Source organism: Gymnogyps californianus, chromosome 5, assembly GCF_018139145.2.
Source record: "Gymnogyps californianus isolate 813 chromosome 5, ASM1813914v2, whole genome shotgun sequence".
Taxonomy (NCBI): Eukaryota; Metazoa; Chordata; class Aves; order Accipitriformes; family Cathartidae; genus Gymnogyps; species Gymnogyps californianus.
The window spans coordinates 57,292,050-57,310,307 of NC_059475.1; the positions used below are offsets into that span (position 1 = coordinate 57,292,050).

At 46.1% G+C, this 18,258-nt stretch overlaps 1 protein-coding gene across 4 annotated transcripts in view; it reads right to left on the minus strand.

Moving 5' to 3' along the window:
- Positions 1–18,258, minus strand: part of BCL11B (BCL11 transcription factor B) — a 91,775-nt gene that overhangs the window by 58,745 nt on the left and 14,772 nt on the right. The gene's annotated exons all lie outside the window — the stretch shown is intronic.

Sequence of the window (18,258 nt, forward strand, 5' to 3'; positions counted from 1 at the left end):
GCCCCAAAATGCTTCCAAGCAGAGCCCAGCTCTCGCTCCGGGGGTGCAGAGTGCCTAACACAATGGTGCCCTGATCTGAGCTGCAACGTCCAGAAGCTACCACAATAAACTAACAAATAACAATAATCACCCTGATTTGTGGAGTTTGTTTTCCAAAAGGCATAAAGGGTTGACAATAAACAGTTCATCAATTTTCCCAAGTTTGTTCCCCAACTCTTGTAATTTAAGTCCTGGGGAGTTTCAATGGTTGTAAAAATCCTTGTGGGGATTAAAATTTTTAGTCCCGATTATACCGTGAATATTTCTATATACCAGCAAATATTCCTGATGTAATTGAAACATATAACCACCCCAACAGATGATCGCAGCAATTTAACAGGCCCTGGAATTAATAAAGGAACTCAGTGGATGGAAAGAGCTGTTTCCAAAGGGCAAAATAATATATATAGGCAGCTGGAGAGAGAAACACCGCTACAAATCAGAGGGCTTGACCACAAGAGCATGGTCAAGAGGCTAAAATGAAGGAAGTGAAGTGGTCAGGAAGAGCCCCAGATGGGCAGGAGTCAGTAACACTAGTGGACTTCTCCTCTGCCTTGGCCATTCGGGACTGAGCCCTGCTCACACCGGCAGACGCGGCAGACGTATCCTCAGGCAGAATATGGCCTCTGGAAAAGACAACAGCAGGATTTGCTGCTCGGGTAAGTATCTCTTCCTTGCTCTAAATTTTGCCTTCTACTAGTATTTTTTAATATTGTCCCTGTCCCACACTAAAAAAAAAAAAGAAAAAAATCACTGGTGGAATTAGGCAGGATGAGGCTTTAGCAGCTCTTCAGCTGTTTGGTAGCAAAAACAATTCCTGGAAGGGGAGGGAACTTGGGGCAGATGAAGTCACTCTGCTCCTCTGTGCCTCAGTCTCCCCATCTGTGAAAATCGGCTAATGACATCCACCTGATTTAGTTAAATGTCCTGGAAACTAAAAAGACTCTGTAACAGCAGTATATTAAGCAGCAGCACTGTTAACTGCTTCACTGCTGGAAATGCGAAGGAGGACCATGAGGCGATGCCGATGTCCCTGCAAAGCACAGATGGACAAACTTAATATACAGACACAATTAGCTTTGGGAGAGAATCACAGCTCCTGGTTTTTTGGCTCACCCCTTGCCAAAAGCAATGTAAGTGTAGGCACTTTATAAGTGCTGAATTTCAATGTGAAAAATAGTCTACCTGCCTAGTGTGAATGCATACATTACACTTCAAGTAATATAACAGTGTTTGGGGGGAGTCCCATTAACATGCACGTTTAGAATTTGCAAATTTTCCCTTGTGCACAGAGCACATTCACACTCAGCAGAGCATTTCACTAACACCAAGCAAACTTAAACAAGAAAAGCAGGGCAAGTGATCGTATTGGGGGAAAAGCAACAGAGATTTTTAAAATGAGGATTCCCTTTGAGTTTTGGATCACTCAGGGGAAAACCAATCCAGCTGCATGTGTACAAGCAGGCCCAAGTCTGATAACTGAATCTGTCAAATTAAATGAGTGGAGCAATCAACTGGAGATGGTAAAACAATCCACGAAACAAGGGGAACCCTGAGGATCTAAAGCTTCAGCCCTCAATTTACTGGACACCAGCACAACTGAGTAAATAATGCTCTCTGAATGGAAAAGAGGCTAGAAAATTAACTAGCTTCTAAATAACAAAAGGAAGCAGACAAATAAACCAGCAACGAGGAATCTAGTTCAGACTATAATGTAAATTAAAAAAGGGAAATAATAAACCAGCGTTTCATTTGCACAAGGAAGCATGTTGCAAACCTGCACCCAATCCTGCTGCTAAATAGCACAATAAAAAGTTTCACCCAAAGACTTGGATCCAAGCAGAATTTGGCCAGTCACAAGTGCTAATTAGACAGGATAACTGAAATCTGCACCAGGAGAGGTAAAACGCAAGTAAGATATGAAAAGAATCTCTTACTGCTTTCAGTATGACATAAAACTAAGAGCAAAGCCAAAGACAAGAAAACAAGAACCATTCTGTGTACAGGACATTTTTTCTGAAGTATATTTTTTCTGGACCAGATTTCCCCATAACTCCAAATTCACTCATTTCTTTGTACAGAATAGCATCCTTCTCCATAAGATAAAAGTATAAGACACAAAAGGCTTTTTATTATCAGGTCTGCTTGAAATGGAAGGTGAAGTTGATTACTCAGGAAAGTGTATTCAAAAAAAAAAAAGATAACAAAACAGATATACTGTACAAACCAAGGTGAAGCAAAAGAATTCCTTCAAACATGCATGGTCAGGATGAGGAAGCGATATTAAATTCATACCTATCACCCCAGTAAAATAAAGGCTAGTGGGTTTTTGTTTTGTTTCTGACGAAAATGTCAATATACTCAAACGGCAGCGTATTGCTGTATATCACAGTCTAACCAAATCTTTCTATAACCTCTTGCATTACAAGCAAAATCTCTAAAATGTCACCAACTAAAAAACTGAACTAGCCTGTAATTAGTTTCAACAAAGTAGTCCTTTTAACCCTAATTTTCTAGATGTAGGTGGCATTTCCGAAGTAAGCATTATGAACCTTCCTTAAGGACAAGCGGAATCAAATTGTAAAATCATAAGCAGCGATCTAGTAGTTCTTCCTCTAAGCAAGCCTTTTATTTCCCTGTAATAAATTCAAATCCAGTCTTCAGTCTCTTAATAGGTGATCAGAGAAAATATGCATGCACACCTAAACCGCTACAACAAACCTTATTTTTTAAATAACACTTCAATCACTAATATAATAAAGACTGTTGTAACACGTTAGCACTGGTATCATTATTCCTTATGATTCAATATTCTAATGACTGGCTGTAACAGAGGTTTATGTTCTGCTGAGGTTTATACCACTATTTAATATAATTAAGCAAACTGGCAGCCAATGCCTCTGTGGAAATATCATTTCTATCGCAGAGTATTCCCACCAGAAATTCAGAGGAATCATAACACACAAACTTTGATTCTGTTTATTTTTCCCCCTGTTCTGAAACTGATCTGGCATTTCTTGGACTTAGTAGAAGAAGGAATTAATTTGGCTTCTGCAGACACGTTACTATTGACAATACTAATAATCTATGACAAATGGGCCAACCCCGCTCCTCTCTTTCAGCCGGCATTGCAGCCTGCAACGTTGCTTTGCAGAACCCCAGAGCTGGACTCTCCTCATGCCGGGAGCCCTGTGAGTGTACCAGCAACGGGGTTTTAATAAGCCATTAAAATGCTAATATTCAGCACGGGCCAGATCCCTGTTACCACTGAAAGCAGAACTAAAGCTCCTCTGGAGACAGGATAAGGCCCTTCCAATGTGATCAAAGAGTAAATACATGCAAAGCTCTGATGGGAAAAAGGATCTTGTTTCTAATTTTAAAACCAAACAGGGAGAGTCCACCAGGCTCGTAATCCATGTTACAGTCACGTCTGGGATCACTGACATCTGGGATAACAGAAGCAAGGAGGATGGGTCCAGGCTAAAAAGTTGCCACCTGGGGTCAAAGAGGAGCACTTAATACCCAGGATTGCATCAAAACGGAGTTAGTTACCTTTTGGGCTACACTCCCCTTCACTCGACATAGCTCTGCTGACAACAGCACATGTGCCACATATACATATATATACACACACACATATAGCTGTGCACAGCTTTGTCACATCTGCATTCACTCCACTGTGCGAAGGGAGCTCAGCCCCTTTGGCAACCCTCACTCAAGCAAGAGGTTTATGGGGCTGCTCAGAAGTGCAGGGTCAGGAGCAGAATTCGGCCCCAAAACCAGAGTTCACCCACTGCCTGCAACAGCAGAGCTCGCATGCCGACTTGGTTAAAATAAAGGCTTAGTTACCTCTCCCTCCCAGCTGTAAAGCTCTCTGTAGAGGGAAAAAAAACAACGCTGAAACAAAACCCACACCCATTTGGCGGGGGGGAACGAGACAAGGAATGATAACGAGAAAGGGAAAATATCTGGTTCCCATTATTGCTATCTCCAGCACTTTTACCTCCACAAACAGCTTAGAGGAGGGCTTCTGGAACAGAAGTTCAACTTTCCTTAATCTGGGCTTTTAAACTGACAGGATCTGGTTACATTTTCTCCTTCCCCAGATTTTAATACTTTTATTTTATATCCCACTATGGGGCGGGGAGGAAGGGGGAGAATCTCAGTGTCACTGTAAGAAAGAAGTCACCGGGTTTTGTGATCCAGCAGCTTCCTTGGCAGAGGGAACTGCTGGTTGGCATAATCCACTCGTTTGACAAAACTACTATTTCTGGGCACAGGCTCAAAAACAGGTAGGAAGCAAATGCTGAGAAATAAGGAAGTAAAAACAGCCAACAGATTTTTCACTACCAAGAACGCCAAGAGTAAACATGATTTATTTAGCTGTGTTTAACATGTCTCTTCTGCACTAGACTGCAGAAATCTGCTTGCATTTAGAGCAGGAGGAGGAGGAGGCGGGGGGAGGGGATGAAAAGGGAATCCATTACGGCACTCCGCTGGTACTTTCTGAATTGTTCAGTCACATAGTTTTATTGAGTACAAGTATTTTCTAGCCCAAAATATATTCATGTGTCAGAAGAAAGCAGCACTAATCTGCTGTTAATTAACAAGCTGCTGCTAACAAAAGATGAAGGACCCGATTCATACAAACAATATTTACGTGGGTGTCGCATGATTTTGTCACAGATCTTTTCTTGCCCCCCCTTTCCCCCCTGCCTCCTCCTCTTCCTCAGCACCCATTTGCGGGGATGCAGCACAGAGGAGTCCCAGCTCCTCTTGGGACTGGCACCCACAGTGGAGGTGAGGGCACCCAGCCTCATCCCCACCCAGCCAAACTCAGACAGGATCTCGCCCAAGGCACCCGGCTCCAGGGCTCCCCGCGTGGGGAAGGGCCCTATCGCACACTCGCAAGTGAAATTTCCTTAGATCCTTATTCAATTACAAGGCAGAAGCCATCTTCTGGCACCGTGCCCGCGGTGGCAACACTGCCGAGGCTCTGGGAAGTGGCACGAAGCCTCCCATCCTCCATCCATCCTCACTGGCAGCGCGCAGGCTGCGAGAGGGGACGAGCGAGATCGCCACCTTCCCTGGTGCCCTGCCTGTGATTTCACATTTGTTTAATCCAACCTTTTTGCCAAGGAGTTTGGGGAGGAGGGGAACATGTCAACGGCACAGAGACCCGGAGGGATTTGGGCTTGTTCAAAAATATCAATGCACGCACAAAAGGGTAGGGCTGTGAGCAGTGAACCAGAGGGCAGGCCCTCCCTCCCGGCCATAGCCCTGCTGTTGTCACCCGCTCCCTGCTGTCATTTTGGAGGGTAGCGCTTGCGGCCTCATCCAGAGGGGTGCAGAGCGCGGCAGGCTGCCCCGAGCCCCTGCTGGACGCAGCCAGGCACTCTGGAAAATCAAGCCATTCACATCTTTTCTGCCTCATCTGAGAAATGAGAGTGCCTATCTGCATATCTCCTGTGGGCGGCTTAAAGCTGGCGCTGGCGAAGAGATGGGAGGGTTAAAACCGACAGCAACGAGCACTAAAAATTCCTGGACTTGCTCCGCTCCTGGGAACAAAGGTGGGATTGCAGGGTTGGAGAAAGGGCTGCTGGTCTCCTGCGCTTTACCCATCAAACCACGCAGACCTGCCCTAGAGAAGGGTTACGGGGATGGGGTTTAGGCTCTGCTCAGCACTGTCATCACACAGCCAGGGCTGGGAGAAGTGTAGGGACAGGAGGGTGGGAAACAGAAGTATTCAAGCGTGATTTTAGAAGTGTCAGGGTTCTCCCGTGATGGCACACCGGGATGGTATTTCTGCTAGCACAGTGCTCTGCACAGCCCAATTAGTGTCTCGCCCTGAAGGCCAGTTTCCTCAGTAAGAAACAAACTCCGCTGGAGCATACGCACATCTGCCCTTCCAGGTTTTCTCTCTGTACCCTTACCCTGTTCCCCCAAACATGGGTTTTTCACTGCAAAAGTCACACAGCTCAGCACATCCCCCGGGGCACCCTTGCCAGCACCCAGCCCCCCTTGCTGGCTGCAGCTCTCCTCCCGCCGCTGGGCAGGACCTGCTCTGGGCTCTGCCCTGGCAGGAGCCTCCGAGAGGGACCAGCCCTGAATGTAAACTAGCACCAACTCTTCCCCACATCTTCCCCTCTTTGTGCATGTCCAGAGTCACCTTTGCCATTTCTAGACCAGCATTTTAACAAAGTCCTGGCCTGGGCTTTTTCAAAGATCTATTTTTTTAATTTTTTTTTTTTTAACAGTGATATTTGAAACACTGACATTTACCATTTGAAAAGCAAAGCAAATACATTTAAACAAGCCTTTTAAAAAAGCTAATGAAAGAGAAATAGATCCATCTGTATTGTATTCTCCACCCACTATCGCTCAAAAAAATAAACCTTTCCAGACAGCAGGGAAGTCTCCCAACAGCAAAGACAACAGGAGTTCCCAAGCTTCCCGTGGAGGGAGCGAGGACAACCAGTGCATCAACCCACCTAGATAACGCCTGCCACAAGCTGCTGATCGCCTGGCACAAACCCTAGCCTGAGCAGCCCCAAGGCTCCAGAGACCTCATGAATCCAGCTTGTCAGTCCTTCCAAAACAAGCAGGTGCCTTTGCTAGGGGTCTCTGACAGACACCGCTGCATCTATAACCTCCCCCCACTTAAACTAATGAACATTAATTGTCAGATAGGGAGCACTGAGGATTGAGGGTGTTTTTCCTCACCCACGGAGCACACATGGTAAGGATGAGGCCAGTCCAAGACAATGCACTGTCAAAAGCCCCCTGACCTGAGGGATGGGTGCTTCTGGTGGCCAGCAAAGATGTCTTTTGCTCCTGTGTACTAGCACTGCTAACAGAAAACTACCTTGCGCATCCCTTTCAAGAAACGGCTCCGATTGGGTATCCTCAATCAGCTTCAAAATCAAAAATAAAGTGTATCATCTTAAATGATGAACTCTGCACAATGAGGATAGCATCCTTCAGTGGAGCCTGAGGGGGCTGGAGTGGGGGCTCAGGGGTTTTTTTAGGGGGTTTTGGGGGTTACTGTTTTAACTTCTTTCCGCAAAAAGGCCCTGTACCATAAACATCAATCAAACACTATATTCTGCCTTTTAGTCTTGAACAATTATGAGTACAGTTTTGTGATCTTTAGCCATATTTACTGATACTCAAAGGCAGATTCTATCTTTTTAGATTGTCATAAATGGGACCCCAGGGAATCGGCACACAGGCGGAGGCAGATGTGAGAGAGCCTTCTCAGAGCTCGGGTGTGCTTCAGTTTTCTGCTGCTGAAATTATGAATGTTTTGGAGGAAAAAAAACAACTTTAGATTCCTCTGCCAGATCATTACAAAGAGCTGTCCGTAGACTGAAAAAAAAAGTTCCATTTTGCTGAACTGAAGATTTTTTAAGGTTAACTGTTAAATTTCAAAGTGTGGTTTACATGTGCTGGCCACTTGTATGCACAAAAGTTTCAGAGACAGACACAGAAAAGGTCTCTAGTTATAAACCATTACAGAAAGAAACCCACAAAGTCTATCTCATTCTCTCTTAGCTAATTATATTGTTTCTGCTCCAGACCTGTTTCATAATACCATAAAATAGAGGCATGTTTCCGACACTAGATTTGAGAAGCTGTCACATTAAAGGTAAACTTTTAATCTGCTATAGACAAACAGCAAACATTTTTATTTCCCGAGTAAGAGCTCTGGAGAAATGTTTAAACAAGAATTTAAAAGCTTTGTGGTAAAGCCACATATAGGGGTCTCAGACAGCTACTGGGTTTGAGCTGCTTTTCTTTGTTGTTGTCCTTTTTTAATTCTTTAAATAACCTCCTCAAAAGCAGACTTCTAGGAGCAGAGTAACCAAGATGCACGGTAAAGTGAACCTCTAGGCTTGCTTTTATTTCTAGTCAATAAAAAAGAAATGTTTAAACTGAAACGTAGGCCTGAATTTCTAGCTATTCCTCCCCATCTTTTTATTTTCTTGGGACTCACAATCGAATACTTTTAAGAAATTAATTGTGTCACAATTAGTAACACATTAGTCCTCCGATATTTTTAATAGCAACCCAGGTTTTTCCCCAAGGCACTTAAAAATGGCAGGCTTGGCTATACTCTCCTTTTTTAAAAACTCCCATGCACTTTCTTCTTTAAAAACCTCCCACATGCATTTCACTTGGTCTGAAAATACCACCACAGATCTTAATCCTGCCAACGCTTACAGACGTGCTTAACTTTCTGCACATCAGTAATCCCGCTGACTGCGAGAGGACCGTTGGCGTACCTACAGCCCGGCGCAGGCTAAGGATGAAATCCTGCCATCGCTAAAGCCAATGGCAAAACCCCCATTGACGTCAATAAGGTTATGCTTTGACATCCAGTTTGTTGCAGGATTGGGACCATCCTCATCTCAAGGTACTTTCCCAAACTCTTTTTTGTTGGTTTTTTTTCTCCTTTTTTCTTCCTGCTGTTTCTCCCCCTCACCTCCCACACTCACTCTTGTGGGGCCCCATACTGAGACCACTTGAAAACTTCTGCCTTTCAAATCCCTCCGCGAGGGAAACCCCCTTGCTGAGACAGGAAACATCCTTTGCAGGTAAAGCTGAAAGAAACTATTTTGCCCTGCTGCGTGCGTTTGAGTAAACTAATTAAAACCTGGGAACTTGGGTTCCAAACGATGCCAAGAAGCAATCGTTAATATGAGCTGAAGTGAAATGGGAAGCTCAAGACATTTAAAATTAGCTGTAGGGAAAAGGAAAAAAAAAAAAGGAGAAAATAAAGCGAAGGGAAAGGATTTTTTGTAATTTTACCATAAAGCCGACGTGGTGCAGCTTGGACTGCATGGAGTTAAAATGAATTTGGGGGCTTGCTCTACAGTGAAGGGGGAATGCGCTGCTGAAAAGCAGGGGAGGGGGAAGCAGCGGCAGCCGGCTCGGAAGCGCTGCAGTGCTGTGAAGAGCGGGCAGAAGTGAGCAAACCAGCTGAACCGCTTGCAGAATTAATCAGTAACAAAGAGGCTGGAGCTGTTGGCGGGCTTCAGCCCTTGAACCTGGACTCTGCTCTATAAATTTCAACTTGGAATGGCTCTCTACTTGTTGAAAGACAGGTTGGCTCTGGGCCAAGCCATGGGGGGGGGAGGCCAGGAAAAAAAAAAATTCCTTCTTGCTCAGGAAACTTCCCTTCAGTTTCTAACTCTTTTTATGAGCTAGTAATAGGGCACTCTAGAAAAAAGGAAACGAAAAGCCAGTATTGAAAGGAAAAAATGAGCTGGGAGTTGGTTTAATAAAGAAAATAAAACAAGTAGGTGCTAAATTCAAATCTGGATTTTGCCTGCACGCAAGTACATCAGCTATAATAGAAGACTTCAGAGTGCCTCGCCAATAATTCAAAGGAGACTTTTACAGTTACATTATTTGGCTACAGGTTTGACTCTGAAAATAATAAATATCTTAAAAGTAAGAAGAGGGCTGCAGTCTTGTCTTGTTCTCTCCTCCCCCACCACTCCACCTTGTTTAACTGACCATTACAAAAGCAGCGTGGTATAAAAAACATGTAGAACCATCATTTATTCAGCAGTATCTCTTTCATTTCTTATTTTTCCCCTCTTCAAACAGGGGTGTGCGGGAGAAACGACGCTCTCCTCAGCCTCTGCTCATTGCCAAGGCAATTTCAGCCACAAATACCTTGCCGCCGCGGTGCTTTCCCGGCGTGAGCAGACAAGGAGTGGGCTGGGGCAGAGTGAGGGGCTGGAGTGCGGAGGAGGGGAGCTGTCAAAGTGGGAAGAAAGAAGGCAAACATCTATTCAGAGGCCAGATGCGCTGAGCAAGGTCAGCTGCAGCGACACAGCCCCTTGCAGCAGCTATGCAATTACGTCCAAAGTCTGCACAGCACCCAGAGTCCCACAACCTGCATGCAAGGGCTGGACCGGAGGATCTAGCGCAGCTGGAAGAAGGTGTATAATGATTTTAATTGCTCTTCTGAGGTGCTAAAGGCTGGATGAGATGCTCTTTAGCTAGAGCAGGGGGCTGATGCTCTATCCTGCTTGCAAGAATACATGCAGATAAAATACCCTAATGAGAGAGTGGAGAGAAAAATATGGTAAGTGCCAGCCGTGATCAAAAGGTGAAATAAAATATCGAAATAAAATGCAGTCTAATCGGAGCATGGAGGACAGGGATACACAATCTCTTCACCAAAAGTGGCTGTTAAGGTAAATTAGATTAATCACTCCCACCTCCCTTCCTCCCCAAACTCCCTTGTTTTTAATGAAGGGGCTTACTCCTGTAAGGCTGAACGCCATCCAAAGCTGCTGGACATTTAAAGCTATATACGTAACACGCCTGAGACAGACACGCATCCTGTACTTCCACTTTCCAAGAAAACTAGGATCTGCTACTTGGTAGGTCTTTTCCATCTGCAGCTTTTATGACCCTGCCGAGGGACCGGCAAGCAGTGTCCCCCTTTTCTCACTCAAGAAATACACTACCAAATGCCAGAAGAAAGAGCGAGTTTAAGAGCTGTTGGGCTTAACAGTGGTTTGTGCTGATCGCACTCGAATCTTTCTGCAAAAGCATATATGCAAAGAGGAAAAAACAACAACCGCTCAGTAACCACTTCACATCTGCCATTAAGATTATTAAACTCCTTACAAGCGGTATCTACCCCACCTTCCCCACTACACACAAACATACACACACCCCCAAGCTCTGCAACACGGCAACTAGGAGCCAAGACGGCTCTCCTCTCCCCGCTGCAGCAACCACATTCATTCCTGTTAAGGGGTTAACGATTCGTTTCCACTACTTCTCTCGAGAAAACCTACAATGAAAACATTGGCTCACGAAAGCGTTCTCACTGCCAGAATGCCACAGCGCGAGTGAAAAGTCCGTTTTGTTTTCATTACATCTCTGGGATTTCCGGCTTAACTCCTGAGCTTAGACACCAAATCCCTAGATACCCCACCCACCCACTTTTTCTTCCTTTTTTTTTTTTTATAACATTTCTACTGCACGGCCCACCAATTACCATTTGGAGGGTGGGAGGGAACGGGGAGAAGGAACCATGCTGAAAAGGATGCTCTCATCAGAGCAAGCGCACACGTCTCCCAAGCCGAGAGCTACCCAGTTTCTCCAGGCTTCCAGTGTTGTCCACTGAGAAACACGGGTTTAGTTCTATACCTGGCCTCTCTCCTCTATTTCTCACCCTCTGGGCTCCCATCTTCCCACTCGGCCACCAAAGCCAGTGCTGAAACTCAGCCCCAAATCTATGCCCTTTGAAGTTATGTGACATGACATAGAAATCCAAGCCTTTCTTGTACAAAAAGTGTGATTACTTCACAGGGGTTTTTTTCTCCAGTTATGATAGAAAAATGTTCCAATCTCCAAAAAACCCTAGAAAGGTTCAACCTTTATGTCACAGCCGATTTGGTCACTGTGTGTATAGGCAGCACAGTTCAAACACGGGCTGAGAAAGAAAAACAATCATCTATGGAAAAGACATGAAGGGAGGCAGCCTCATGCTATAGCAGCACTTCTGTCCTGCTGAAGGAAAGGAACCATTTCTGTGCCTTTATGTATTTATTCACTGTCGGAGAGGAACAGCAACTTTTTCTATCTATATGGGAGCTTTTCTGTTTTATAGTGCTTCCACGCAACCGGCTTTCCTTCAGCTACATCCCAGTGCAAAATTCCCCTGCAAACGCACAAAAACTCCTTTCTTGCAGTCGATACTCCACTGAGCACAAGCCTATTGCTATTAGTCACATCCACACAAATGTGAAAGCAGTCTACAGGATGGTTGGGCACTACTTTTACTTTGCTCCTAACAGTTGCTCGTAAAGTTGTCAAGAAAAATGAGTAATGACTGGCTGACCAGTGCCTTTTCATCATTTACCATTAGTGTTGTCGATAAAATCTACCAATCCTTCCATGCTAATAATAATCAGACATACACACATAGTTTCTGGTCTCCCACACATGGCCCAAGTAATTTCACAAGAGGGCCCAAATAAAGGCAAAAAACCCACTTTGTTGGGTGACATTTTGACTGGGCTCGACCTCTAAGTCCAGAGTCCTTCCACGGAATTAAAAGAGGGTAACGGCAGTGCCAAGCTGGTGCAAACAAGCAAGTTTTGCTCTTTAAGATTGACTCCCGATATGCATCCACCCCAGAGCGAGAAGGCTCTGGCCACATGTACTGAATGACCTTCTTAAATCCCCTCTCATCAGCCTGCAAAATGGCACTTCTGTTGAAAAGGTTTTACCTAGCATTGTCACACGTAAAACAGAAGATGACTATAACTAGGAGAGATTAGGAAGAGAGAAAATAACAGCAGCGAGCTCCTGTTTCGCAGTTCGGCACCCCGAGCATTCGGGGGCAGGTCCCTGCTTGTGCCGCCTGATCGATCTGGTATGGCACCGCTGGTTTCAGGGGAGTTACCCGAGGTGAAACCGGGGTGGAGCGGGGCGAGCCGGACGCCCTGCCGCTCCTCCAGCACCGGCACCTGCTGTCCCGGCCTTGTGGGAGTCCAGCTAACCGCACACAGGGCACAGAAAATAACTTTGAAAAACAGGATGGTGAGAGGAACAAAACAAAAAGCTAAAACCGGCAGGGAGAATCAAGGGCATAATATTCCTCAGCGGTTTTTTTAGTCTGCTTTTAAAACTCGGTGCGATTAATTTCACACTTGACTCTCGGGGATGCCAGGAAAGCCTCGGTGCCCGGCGGGGCCGGACCTCGGGCAGGACATGGCTGGGGGCAAGCTGAGATGGCGGCGGGGAGAGGGCGGCGGGTGGCCCCCGAGCCGGGGCTGAGCAGAGGGCGCTGGAGCCGCGCCACATGGGTGCGGTGGAGTTCAAGCAAGGGGAAGAAAGGGTTTCATAATCGGCAGGTTTCTCACCTTTAACTCTTGCCAGGATTAGCAGGGTGCTTACCCGCGCCTTGGCAGGAGACGCTGTGCAGCGTCAAGCAGCCACGGCCCTGCCGTCCCTCACTGCCAACTGGGGGGGGGCACGCTGAGGATGGGGGGCTGCCAAGCCGCCACAGGATGCCCTCTGCACCAGCCCCCCTAAGGATGCCCTAAAGAGGGGTTCACATCACCTGGAGAGCCTCCACCTGGCCTCACTGGCAGCCTTAAAACTTTAAGCCGTCAACGTTTCGGCAGCCCCTTGTCATGCTTGAAGCTGCAACGGGCCAGGCAAGGGCAACAGCCACCACGGGCCCCTCCCGTGGGCTGGAGGTGCCCTGTCCCCCGGAGGAGAGCCAGGCTCCCCCGACGTGCCCCCTGCCCTGCCCCGGGCACAAGCAGGGCTCTGGGTGAGATCACCCGGCTTGTTTTTCTCCCCACGACCCAAGTCAGGACCTCAGCCGAGGTCCCCAGGGGGCAGGAGCCTTGCTCGTTAACCCCACTCTCAGGGGAGCGGCGGTTGACACTTTCAGTGTGTCGTTCCCCCACCCCATACCGCTCAGCAACACCGATTAGAAAAACACGTTGCTAAATACCTGGTGAAGCAGCAGAGGAGGAGGCCAGGTAACTCCTCTGTGCTCAGGGAGGCAGACACGAGGGAAGAAACAAGCCTGGAAAAGCCTCACAAAAAGGATTGCAGCTACAACCCGAGTTTCTCAGACACTGTTACTGCACACTTCTGGAAGCCTCTTCTTCTTCACATAGTGTTTTTCCTGGCCTGGCTTTGACAAGTCACTCCTGCAAGACCCACCACCCTGGGGAGGTGCTGGCAGCAGGACCCGGTGCCATGGCGGCCTTGGGAAGGGGATGGCCACCAAGCCCCGTGCCGGCTTGGCACTGCTCAGGACACCTCTTCCCAACCTGCCTGACATGACCGCCACCGGCTTGGGTTGTTTCAGCTCGTGTTTTCCTCGCCTCACGTGTGAAGGCATCACGATGACTGGCTGAGTCCTACAGTTAATATGGGTGCGCGGGTCCATAATGGTACATTGTAAGTGAATGTCTCAGGGTAGACAGCAATAATAATTAGCTGTCATGATTTGAAAAAAGGATAATCCATGCCATTGAGTTAACAATCACTCACACAACACACATGGATTTAACTAATCTTAATTTGGAGAAAAATAACAATTCTAAATATATCAAATAGCCTATTTCATGGCAACCTGCGGCGGTGTTTATCTCTGGCTTCCAGCACATGCGAGTTATTTAGTTTCTCTCACTGGCAGTTTTAACATTCAAAAGCCTGAAATGAACATTCATGGAGCAGGGGTCGCAGTTAAATCCTGCCTCTGACAGGGAGCCTTTTTTCACCATGCACATCTAGTTCAAGTACATAATATATGGAGCCCAGCACTGGTGGCCGGGACGGGATGAACGAGGAATTCCAATCAACCCCCTCCCCTTTCCTAGCACCATCTTTGCAGAAATTAACTATGCTGTCTTAATGAACCTCTGCTGCTGATGTGTTATCTGTCTGCGAGGGTATGCTGCCCCGAACATGCGGACCAGCCAGTGAAGCTGGAGAAGGTCTGGTCCAAAGTAGTGCCTGCCCCGCGGAGGCTCCCTCCTCTCTGCCAGGGTTCTCTGAAACCATCCAGCATTAAAAACAAGTTGGCTGGTACTTTTTCTTTAATCTGGATCATTTCAGAGAGCCCTGCTAACAAACAGCTTGGTGGCCCGCGAGCCCAGCAGGGCCGTGAGGAGGACAGGAGACACCACCAGTCAAAGGACAACGGGAGCCACTTCCCTGGGGCCTTCTTCAGCCAGGACAGGTCCCTTGGTTATGCCCAAGATCTGATAAATGTGAAAGATAAAAAGAGGTATAAAATACAACGGTGGTCTAATTTTTTCCAAAATACCTGCCAGCAGTGAAGTGAAAGAAGCAGTGACTAGTAACTCCTAGCCAACTCATTGGCCTGGCTGTGTTTTGCTGTGCGACAATCTGGTACATCTGTTCGATACCCTCTGTATGAGAGGCAGAACTGATTTTCGAACAGGTCAGCCAATTCAAAAAAAAAAACCTCTTTACAGGACAGACTGTTCCTAAGCAAGTCCTCCCAGTGCCAGCTAGCATGCTACCACACACCTTACAGACAGTGGTAACTAAATGAAAGCGCCTTGGAAAGCTTGGATTTGCAAGTTACCAGTCAGGAAAAGATGACAGACTTCATTATCAGAAAGTCTTTAAAAGGTGATTGCGGAGATAAAGTTGCCTTTGTCTTTACGGATATCTAGAAATGTCAGTTGGAGATCTGCATTGCGTGCATGCAAATTTTTGCACACTCCTGAGGCTCTACCTGCCTCCCTCGAAGTGGCACAAGGTCTGTTGTGTGGTCAAGAGGCATTCAGCGACCAGAGCAAGCAGAGCTACCAAGAAAGAAAGAAAGAAAGAAAGAAAGAAAGAAAGAAAGAAAGAAAGAAAGGCAAAAAGAAAGAGAGGAGGAAAGACCTCAGGACTCCGGAGCACCCTGTGCCAGGGTGAACGCTCAGCACAGTGCTGCATCCCAACGCATCCCAACATCCTCATGCCCAGAGGGAAGAGAGGTGCGATGGCAGAGCCAAGCTCAGTGCTTGACGTACCCTTGCTGCACTCAGCCATGGGAAGCTGTAAGGTTTGGCAGCTTAGTCACACCGCAGAAGGCTGCACAAATCATTTCGACCAAATAAGAAGGTCTACAAAAATAACACAAGATCAAGGAGAGGAGCTGAAACCTATTTGAGAGCAGCAGCGGTGGCAGCATATTTCAGGGAGCCGGAGTGGCGAGTGGGTGATTTCTGGTTTCCCTCTTCAAATATAAAGACTCAATTATCTTTGAACAGCTTGCTTTACACATGAATTGACACATTTATTTTACAATAAATAACTGAAAGTTATCTATGTTTCCTTTACTGTTAATCTACACAAAGAAATAATAAACAGAGCTTGTCTACAAAAATGCAACTACTGCAGTCCTCAGAATTCAATTAAGCTAAAATAATTAATGCTTCCACCATATTAAATTACTTTATACATTTGAGCCACTGAAGTTTTTTTATTCTTTAATCTTTTTCGCCTTTTTATTTAATAAAAAAAAAGTTAGTTTCAAAGTGGGGGGGTCTGGCTAGGAGGGGGAAAAAGAGCATGATTTGCTGTTAAAATGTAATGGTCTCCTTTAGCTGACACAGCATGTAGAGTGTTTTGTGCCTTTGATTAAAATAACATTTTAAATGCTTTGAACAAACATATCTCCCCATACTTCTAAGGGATTATTTTACATATTTCTTGGTGGAATAAAGAAATTCATTCTTCCTGTCGCAGTACAGAAAGGCTAAGAATATCTTTCGTCACATATAAAGTAAAAATACTGTAGGCTGTTGCATTATTACCAAAAAAATAAAAAAATAAAGGGAGGGGGTGGCAGGGTGGGAGAAAGCTGCCTTAGAGATTAAGTTTCCCTTTTATGAAATCGTATTTAGTCTCTTTTTTTAACAAATCTAACAACAATGCTCTACAGCCGCTCACTGGGAAATACCTTTAATGTTAAATGCAGATTCTGATTTTCTTGGCTAATGCAGAAAGCCTTTCTATTGAAATATAAATAAGGGGTTTGGTATATCCCACTAAAGCCTTTCCAGTGAATGACTTCTGTGGGTTTTTCATGGCTACCCTCCATGGCTGTAATGTGAGGCTTTTATCCTACTATTGAAAACTATCCGCTGCTATTAAAAAAAATATGGAAGGACACTGCACCTTTTTATCTCGGAGCTGGGCTCCTAATTGAGAAAGCATTTTTACTGCACTATTTAGTGGATGTCCCTATCTCCGTGCACTGCTGAGAAAATGCCAATCAAATGATAAACCCTTTTATTTTTCTCAATTCAAAATCTTTCCTACATATTTTCATTTGATACTCAGTTTAGTCTGAAAGAGATTAGGTGCTCCAGATTGGCTTTTAAATTTTTTTTTTATGCCTTTTCCACATGTGAACATCCCCTTCACCCCCTCCCCCAGCAGATTTTCTGCATGGCAAAAGCGTTAGTTATATTGATGCTCACCCCCAGAAGCTGCGATGGGACGGCACCCTCTCCGCTGGGTATAGCCATTGAGGTATTTCACTATGGACTGAACTTGGGCACAGATTAGTAAGAGATGAGATCTGGACTGCAACTACAGTGTAGGTCTCCTGGACCAACCTTACTAAGCACTGGGCACCCTCTGCAAGGGGCTGAGTGCCATCAGCTTGCACAGAGACCAACAGCTATTGAGAGTGCTCAGCACCATTCAGGAGACCTTCAGCAGACTGGAGGAGAAGGTCCTGAATACTTCTTTTCTGCTCCCAGCAAATGGGAAAGAAATCTAGCCCTCAAAGCTGCAACACCATGAGGTAGTCATCTCTGCCAAGAAATGCATTCACAACTACAAAAGGATGGGGAAAGCTGAAAAAGGATGGGGAAAGCTGAAAAAGGATGAGGAAAGGATGGGGTCAGGTCTTACATAGGGTTGCTCACAATGCTACAGCACAGGCTGCCACTGCTAATGCCCCCAAAGCTACCAGCTGCCCCATGCCAAGATGGTGACTGCACCTAAAAAAGATTCCTAGAAGACAACAAGGTAGTCAATGGGTGGCATATGCCCTCTCCTAAGAGGCAGATCATCTTGAGATCTGAAGACTGCAGCAGTTCAAAGCCCACATCCTCATTTATATGATGGCCAAGCCCGTCAGAGATGCTAGGCACTGGCTCAGAGACCTCCAATGCTAAAAGCGGGAATCACTTAAGCTTCAATTGTAAAGATAGAAGCCTTTCACAAGTCTTCTGAGGATCCCCTCATGGGAACATCCCTACTACAGGCAGGATCCTGGACCATCAGATCTAATCCCAAATTCCTAAAGAAATCAGGATAGTGGCAGCAAAGACAAATTGCCACTGGTCTTCTGTACGGGATACAGTCGATTTGAACAAAAAAGGCACATTTGAGGGGAGATCCTGCTGTGTAACGTAAAACCCCCACTCACTAGCAGGGAGCAGAGCCTTCCTTTCACGCCTGCAGAGGAACACACGGCTGCAGAGGGGAGAAACGCCCTGCACACAGAAGCGGCCCCATGCCGGGCGCTCTGCAGGAACCGCTGCACAGCAGCTCGCCCAGGTGGATACCATCGCCCGCCTGCCCACCTCAGAGCCAGGGAGGTCCGCTGAGTAAATGTTAACTGCACCACGTACGAGAGTTTTAGAAAAAGAAATGCCTACAATTTGCTCACCCAGGCCAGCCTGT